This window comes from Anguilla anguilla, chromosome 13 (assembly GCF_013347855.1).
Source record: "Anguilla anguilla isolate fAngAng1 chromosome 13, fAngAng1.pri, whole genome shotgun sequence".
NCBI lineage: Eukaryota > Metazoa > Chordata > Actinopteri > Anguilliformes > Anguillidae > Anguilla > Anguilla anguilla.
Window position 1 is genome coordinate 1018240 of NC_049213.1, and position 9401 is coordinate 1027640.

A 9401-nucleotide genomic window follows, 5' to 3' on the forward strand; every position below is an offset into this window, starting at 1 on the left:
TAAATAAGGAATTTATTGATATCAGAGTGATCTGATGGATCAACCTTTGTCAGAACATACAATTCATGCAGATTAAAATGAAGAGAAGCTATATTAAGTTACAGTATTAAGAAAAGGTGCCCTATTTTGGTGACAGCACAGGCACAAACACACCTGGAATTGCTTGTCATATTTTTCACTTTCACCAGGGTTGTTAGTTTTATGGTCTGCGGTTAATCTGCTTGTGTCAGCATGGGTTTGTTGGTGCAATCGGGGATGTGCCAATAGAAACATTCGGCACTGTGTTAGTTTGGTGTTGAATAATGCGTCTGCAGTTAAACCAACCCATACCAGGTTTTAACTCGTGCTATTTTGCCATTATAACTGTGCCACACATGTGAATCCATAAACACATAAACAAAATATATTTTGTATCTGTGTTATTTCAATTAACTATTTTAAAGAAAAGTTATTCAGTCCAATGCTGGCTATTTAGGCAGTGGAGTTAATTGTGTAAGCTACTTGAATGAGACAGGTGGGAGACCGGCTTTACACCCCTCAGATAGTGTTTACAGTGAGCCCAGAACGCACTGTAATCTTGCTTTTAATCATGTGTTTGGCTGGGCTAGGTCAATGATTGAGTGAACTTTTAGAATGTTTAAAATGCATTTTAGAATTTTGGATGGATTGGGTGGTACATCACTGTACAGCCCTCAGAAAGTCAGTGCATTCTTTGTGGTGTGCTGTGTTCTACACTACATAGCCATATGCCATGGATGTGACATAGACCTCATAGAGGACACATTACAGGACTTTCATACAGAGAGAAGCAGAGTCGCATGTGACGATCGCTACAGAGCACAGAGTGCACGAGAGAGCAGGGACTGGTTGGCTGTGGAGCCGTTTCACTAGTGAATGTACATTCATCTTATCAAGTGCATGTCTGGAATGAATGACACTTAGTTGAAGTAAATTATTTTTTTGTTTATTTTAAATAGTGGTATAAAACAAAAATTGACAGCAAAGAAACAAAAAAGCTATAGTAAATCCAGACAAAATGCTTCTTTCCTGTCCTCTGGTGCACAAGCGCAATGCCTGCCTAGCTGAAACAGTAGCGGCAGCAGCAGGATGGAGAGGCCGACTGGAGGCTGTCTCTGCCAGCTGCCTCCTGTTCCTGGCCAGTCTGGGAATATTCTCCCTGTGGAACTCTTCATGGGAACAGAACCGTTTATTACAGCTTTTAAAACTGGCATATGAACAGAAAATACACCGTTTTTGTTAATAAAAAATATTAACAAAAAATTTAATCAAAACTATTCCGTTTCATCTTCATTGGTTTGTAGAAGTCCTCATAATGGTTGTAATAGTTCATAGTGTTGGGCAGAGAAAATTCTCCCCTTAGAATAACCAGGCATGACAAGGTATATCCATATAAGAAATAGGAGTCCAGTACCTACACACAACAAAATGGATAAGCACGAACTGAAGAAAGCAGGGGCAGTTGGCACTTGGTTAATACATAAGCATATAGTAAAATAAAAAAAACAAAATAAATGATTGGCTGTGACTAGTCATATAGCATAAATACTGAATAAGCACACGGTGACCTCTTAGTCTTAAGTGTTACATAAACAAGCTTTAAATCAGAAATAATTAAATCAGAAATAATAGTTTGGTCTTTATCTATCAGTTGCTTTCAGAGTCATGGGCAGCATGGTGTCATAGCCGGTTTCTCCCTGGCAGGATGGCAGGGGGAGGATAAGGAGGAAAGCCAAGCTCACCAGTTTGGACTTCTACAAATGTATAAGACAGAGAGAAAGAAAACTTTCTAACTTATTCTTGTCCTTGGGAGGTCTGGTGCCTGGCGAAATTAGCAATTGGCTGTGTTTCCCAAAGGGACAGAAATGGGGTGATCTGATTGGCAATAATGAAACCAAACCGAACCACACCCACAGTCAATTTATTCTGATCGAACCAGCCTATTTTACAACTGTGCCACAGTTGTGCTAGTGCCTGGAGTCCAAAAATTACTGAAATACCCAAATTCACCAGCGCATTGCTGCTAGTGTTTGACAGTTGTGCCTTGACTGCAAAAATAGGGCCCAATTAAACATCTAATTTAATAACAGGCTCAATTACATGAACAAAAATTAGACAGTCCTGGAAACGAAGTAGAAGATAATCATGAAAGAAATGAATGAAAGACAAAACAAAACCACATCTTGTCTCTCCCACATTAAATCTGATCAAAGCCAAAGACACACAGCTGAGAAGCTAGACAAAGCTGAGACAAGACCAAAGGCTCATGTTTGCTTAACAAATCGACACTTTATAGCCTGTATTCAATGAACATTTGTCCTTAACTTGGACTTGGACTAGTAAATGCACTTCACACCTTTTCTTCACAAACTCAGTTTGGTGAATTAATTCAAGTTATTGCTGTAATTTTCAAACTATTTGTGAAGAAAAAACATGCCTTGCTTTTAATTGTAAGTTTTAATTATAAGAACAAATGTTGTTTGAATCCCTGCCATGTGTTTGAAAGAGGGGGGTTCCCCTTCTCTTCCTGGTCTACGCATAATGAATTAATGATTAGAAGAGAGGAGAGAATTATCTATACCCCTTTTTATATTTTACTTTTAAGCCACTTGATAGGATAACACTTCTTTTCAATGTCATGATTAAAATTGTTAAGTTTGGTTTGGGAGGGATACGTTTGATTATGAATTAAATGTTTGTGTTTCTATGTTGGGAGGCTAGGGCAGGCAGTAAAAGGCCAGTAGTACCACCCTGGTCTCTGCTTTATTCTGGTATAGGCTGACCCAGAATCTCCAGCATAGTGCTTGTAGATAGAATGAAAATATGAAGGTAGAGGAATTGTAGGATATAATTGGGTGCCAGAATGAGGTCTTCTCAGGGAACTGTTAAAGTGACCTCTGCCCCCAGTGCCTGTTCTTGAGTTAATTCTATGGCTCATCTCAGGCCAAAGCCTGACCTGTACAGGGAGTTTCCTGGAGCCCAGAATGGTGTCTTCTTGGGCTGCGCCATCAAATGTATCACTATATCAATAAAATAAACTCAAAGGTATCATTAACAGGAGTTCCCACAGACCTTTGGAATACCTTGTTTCTCTACCTGGTCATATGTAACACCAGAAGAACGGACACACAGCTAGTTATATGTGAACAGATAACTTCCTTGTGTTTCTGCTTCTAAAGTAGGGATGCACCGAAATTTCGGTCACCGAAAATGTTCGGCCGAAAATAGAAAAAAATAATGCCAAAAATTTTGGCCGAATGTGTGTGTGTGTTTAAAAAAAAAAAAAAAAATGATTGTAACAAAAGTATAGATATAATGTGACACTGTTTCGTTGCTCTCATGCGGCTATTGATGACGCGTTCAAACAGTGCCGCTGTTGTAGCGAATTCAGTATCCTCGAAGCGAACTGATTCCCCTGTCCGTGCACGCGCGTCTCGCGCTTCGACTTTCATTTCAAACAGCGCCTTTTTGTGTATATTTAGAACGGCTAATACTCAAAGCATGCAGCTAGTGGCCTATTTGTACAGTTATTAGGTATTTTACATTTTCCTTGATTAGTCAATAATCGGCACTGACTTATCTTTTGAAATAAAATGAAATATAGATTCCACCGTTAGGCTACAGGTGAACATTTGTGGTTGGAAATCATGTTGGTTGAATGATGTGTGTTTTCTCCGTTTATTTATGTATTTTTTTTAGTTATTGTATTCTTGTATTGTACAAAGGAAATCAATAAAGATCTTGAATTACCTCCCAAAAAGATTTTTACTGAATATTATACTAGTATCAACTTTCTGTGGAACACTCCCTGCCCTCTATGTTCATTACCCCAGTTATTGTGCTTTTTTAGTATAATGTCTTCTGGAAAGGACTGAATGTCCAATAGACTAATAAAAGTTTTCTCATCACCTTGTCATTTTGTAATTTAATTTTGTCATTGAAAAGCATAAATCAAAAGCAAAATTGATTTAATGGTACAAATGGGCAAATAAATGAAAAAATACCGGTATTCGGAATTCGGCCAAGTGTTTTCTTTTTTCAGTTTCAGTTTCGGCCAAGAATTTTCATTTCAGTGCATCCCTATTCTAAAGTAAATTTACTATTAACTGTATTTTAGCTTGCAGTGCTGTGGGTTGTTTGTCACAGAAAACCTAAACTAAAGAAGCAAACTCACTGTCCTCTCTGAAAGATGTGCTTTATTCTTTGCATCTTTCCTTTTGGTGGTAGCTGTGCCAAACATTCATCAGCTTTGCAAGTTCCCTCACTCTCCACTTTGAAAGATGGCAGCTGAACTTCTGGGATGGGGTGGGAACTTACAATATAAAAAAAGGGGCCATTTGGGTCAGAATTACATATGTAGAACTGTCACAGTTCAGTCCAGCGGGATGTGTAATTCTCAGGTCCGAAGTGCGGCAGCTGGAGAGTGTAGCACAGACATCTTCCTCAGAGCATCATCAACCTTAAAATCCTCAATTTCACTCTTCATTACTGAACACTATCATTTGTATCATTTACCATATGTTTTATGTATACCTAATATTATTATACTATAATATATGAACTCTTCTTTTCAGACTGAACAGCTGTGGCCTCACAGAGAAGTCCTGTGATATTGTGGCCTCAGCTCTCCAGTCACCAAACTCACCCCTGAGAGATCTGGACCTCAGCTACAATGACCTGGGAGGTTCAGGAGTGGAGCTGCTCTGTGCTGGATTGAGGAGTCCAAACTGTAAACTACAGAGACTGGACCTCAGCTACAATAACCTGCGAGATTCAGGAGTGGAGCTGCTCTGTGCTGGACTGATGAGTCCAAACTGTAAACTGCAGAGACTGGGGTGAGTAGTGCTGTGTACTGTGTGACATTAACTGAATAGAATTGCTGATTATGGAAATGTAAGGGTTTGCATTTTGTCACAGGGAAGACTAATTTCCTGACTCCATTCATTTTCAAAACCTCTAACCTGAATGTTTGTGTGAATACAATTTTGCTCATAAGATTATTGACTGGGGTGTGCTCATATGAAATGATGGGCAGCTTGACCCTGTATCCTGGAGAGAGATACTAGCTACTGCTGCCAGGCATTCATCAAAGTGTGACATTAAGACCTTCAAAGCTGGGAGGTAAATGTCCTGCTCATCCAGGAATCTAAAACCAACAACTATCCCTGGGATGAACCTAATTAAGATTTACCCCATTTGGGTAGCGAGACTATATAAATATCACAAGGCATGACCTCTGTATTATTCTATTAAATAAGATTTGACTGACCCTAGCAGCTATCCAAGAAGAGCTGCATATCCTGCTAGTGAATCTAACAGTATGCCCAGTGAGTACCTCAGTAAGGGTGTTACCCCAAAACTTTAAATTACTGTCGCTACCCCGGTTCTCCGAAACTCAGAGTAGAGAGATCCACGTATGGGGAATGACATCCGGTCATCCAATTGCACCAAGTGTGGCTTTGACAGCCAGTAGCGCATTCAATGCTACAGGAGACTACTGCCCTCCTGGAAGAACATATAGGACAAGTGCAGCGCTACTACTCCTCAGTGAACATATTCACTTCTCATGCGCGGCAAGTAGGGCAGTCTTGGTGGATCTCTCCACCGGGGTTACAACAGTAACCTAAAGTTCTCTTTCATCATCTAGTGGTTGAGATCCACCTATGGGGAGATGTGGACAACTCCCAGATTGCCTTATGCTCACAGCTGAGATACTGTCAGGCCAGCAAAGGATGCCTCCTCCCCTGAAGGGAGGGTGGTGTCTGGCACATCCCGTGTAGGGAAGTACTAAACACATTCCACTGCCCAAAGCTATAGCCAGGGCCCAGGAACAATGTGAAGTACTAAAACCCATAGCAGATGAGGGGAGATGTGTGAGCCTCACACAGAGCTCACCCCCAGAACTGAGTGGGCTACTGGCCTCCTGGTGACGTTCAGGCGGTAGAACCTTGCAAAAGTATCTAGAGAAACCCAGGCTGCGGCTGAATACATTTCCTGTAAGGAGAGCCCATGGAATAGGGCCCACAATGCAGCCATACCCCTCGTAGCATGAGCCCTCAGGCCCAAAGGGGGTGTTATCCTCTTTGAATCATATGCCATAACAATTCCTTCCACAAGCCAATGGGACAGCCGCTGCTTAGAGATACTTTTCTTTTGCAGGCAGGGGCCCAGGCCCTGGTCGCTCTTTCTTGGTGATTGACATATGCTACCGTCATTATCGCAGCGTACGAGCACATGATGTCCCCTTAGACAGGGAAGAAAATATCTGAGAGCTGTCCATATAGTTAATGGCTAAAAGAAAACTGATTCACCATGTAACCCTCCTGAGACCCCCACCCCAGAGAGGGACGTGTCTGTCCTTTTTTCCCGTATGAAAACGATCCTGAGAGGGGTTCCCTGAGTGTAAAAGTCTGTGTTTTCCCAGTGACGCAGAGTTGCAGAGCGCTTGTGTGTTACTGTGAGACAGCGATGGAGATCGCACACGGGGCTGAGGTAGAGGGATGAAATCCACCTCATAAAGCCCCTCGTTCTTAACAGCCCCAGTGGCAAAACCTGAGAGGCTGGCACCATCAGCCCCTGTAGTCTGAGGCATGTGTGATACTGTACTCTCGAGCCGGGCTTGAACTGAGAGAGATATACACATACACACACTGAGATCCAAGATAGGAATTTGAGAACCATCCTTCTTTGGGAGCTGGAAATAAGGAAAATAAAAACTATGTTGGGTTCGATCTCTGGGAACCACACGTATTTCCCCCTTTTTGTAAGAGGGAAGGAATTTATTCCTCTTAAACATGGGAGCGCTCACTTTTGTTTGAGAGTAAATGACTCTGTTGAAATGGGGGGGTTCACTCTGAACTGGAGTCTGTAGTCCTTGGCTATTGTCTGTAGCTTTTGGCTATAGTAGCGCTGCAGTGTTCTATGTGCTCTTCCAGGAGGGCAGTAGCCTCTTTTCGCATTGGACGTACTACTGTCTGTCAGAGCCAGACTTAGTGCAATTGGATGCTTCTATGGAGGTCTGGACCGGATGTCATTCCCTAGAGTTGGCTTTCAAACACAAGATGATGAAAGAGAAGTTTATTTATGGCACCAATGCAGTGATTTGTTCAAGCAGAGATGCACACTTCAGTCATTGTGTAAGTAAGCCACGTACTTTGGATGCGCTGTAAGAGAAAGAGTACTTTATCATATGACAAAATATGAGAGTTGCTAATAACCATGAATAGAAAGCTTTAACAGTGTTAAGAGGCAATCATTTTATTTACAAGACATGGCAAGATGGACTGGACACTATGCTATAAGAGAGGAAAGGACATGCACCTGAAGAGATTGTAAGATAAAGAAAAGGAACACAAAGAAATTGTGATGCATACCAAAAATGCTTTTTTTGAAAGGACTTTGGATAATGAAGTAAATTGTCTGAGCTTCCCTTAAATGCTATCCAGAGAACATCTCCCACAATCCACACTCGTTTACATTTGACAAAATGAAGTCTGACCTGACCAAAACTCTAGTACCTACCGCCATCCCCAGGAGACCCTCCCCCCCCACTCTGCAGGGACAGGGGTGCTGCATGGTAATTTTATTGACAGTAAATAAGGGACTTCGTACTACTGGTGTGCCCTAATGATTGAATATATCATTCCTGTATGTGTTGCATGTCCTCCTGCAAGGGTTTACAGTGATGGTCTTTCTAAGGACTGTTTTATACTTCTGTGTAGTCTGCATCGTTTGCATGATTTGCATTGTGTGCGACATTTGCAAACGGGCAGAGCATTTACATGGCATGTTGTACAGGTACAAGTTGTGATTTTCCACCCACTTACAGATACCTTCAATTCCATATCTTTCATATCCTTTAATAAACTTTTATCACATCCATACTGTATGCTACGGGAACAAGGCAGAGACGAGGCAGACAGTGCTAGCAACATGCCTGTAGAGGACTTTTATTGTGACAGCAGTATCACAATGAATGAAGACAGGGGAAAAGTGAAACACAAGACGAGATCAGGCTACTCAAGTGTTGGGGAAAGCAAAAGTGCTAGGGAAGTGTAGGCGGGTCCAAAATTCAGGCCATGAGGAGGGGTACATCCGAGTCTGCCACAAAAAAAAAAAAAAAAAAAAAAAAAAAAACGAGAAACAGAGACTCTGTTAGTCACTCATTGAGGGGAAAGCCAGCACACCCCTGGAGTGAGACCTTGAGGCCTATATAGGGCCAGCAGCTACTCAGGCAAAGGGGAAAGTGGTGTGGAAAAAGCACTGGTATGCTGCCAGTGGCCTGACTGTATCTCAGGTCCAGGTCTGAGTGTGGAGTGGAGGTGCTGAAACTCAGCCCTGTCCCTCCGGCGCTGTCCAGGTCTAAGTGTGGAGTGGAGGTGCTGAAACTCAGCCCTGTCCCTCCGGCGCTGTCCAGGTCTGAGTGTCCAGGTCTGAGTGCAGAGTGGAGGTGCTGAAACTCAGCCCTGTCCCTCTGGTGCTGTTCATGGTGCTGCAGGCTGGCCAATGAGACACAGGTGAAGTCGAGCAGAGTGGCAGCTGATGGCAGAGAGGGGCGGGACTCCAGAGGCCCACACCACAATACATATATGAGCATGTGCATTACTTCCTATTACAGTGAATCTGCCTTTAGCTGTGTGTTAGTTTTCAGTGCTGTGGAAATTTGTCACAGACAACCAAAAGGAAATAAACAAAGTCAATGTCCACTCTGAAAAATGTGTGTTTCCTTTTACATGTTTACTTTTGGTGGGGGCCAAACATCCTACAGCACTGAAAACTAACTCGCTGTCCACTCTGAAAGATGGCAGCTGCACAACTACTATGGGATGGGAGGGTTAAGCCCAGAGAAAAGGTAAATGAGCCCTTTGCCCCAATTCAGAGAACTTACAATATATACGAAAAGGGGACATTTGGGTCAGAATTACATCTGTAGAATTGTCAGAGTTGAGTCCAGCTGGATGTTTAATTTTCAGGTCCAAAATACTGCAGTTGGAGAGTGTAGCACAGACATCTTTCTCAGAGCATCATCAACCTTAAAATCCTCAATTTCACTCTTCATCGCTGAACACTGTCATTGGCACATTTCCCATATAGGATACATGCTTCATGTATACCTAATATAATAATACTATTATATATGTACTCTTCTTTGCAGACTGAACAACTGTGAACTCACACAGAAGTGCTGTAATACTGTGGCCTCAGCTCTCCGGTCATCAAACTCACCCCTGAGAGATCTGGACATCAGCAACAATGACCTGGGAGATTCAGGAGTGGAGCTGCTCTGTGCTGGATTGAGGAGTCCAAACTGTAAACTACAGAGACTGGGGTGAGTAGTGCTGTGTATTGTGTGATCTTAACTAAATAGCATTTGTGATTATGGT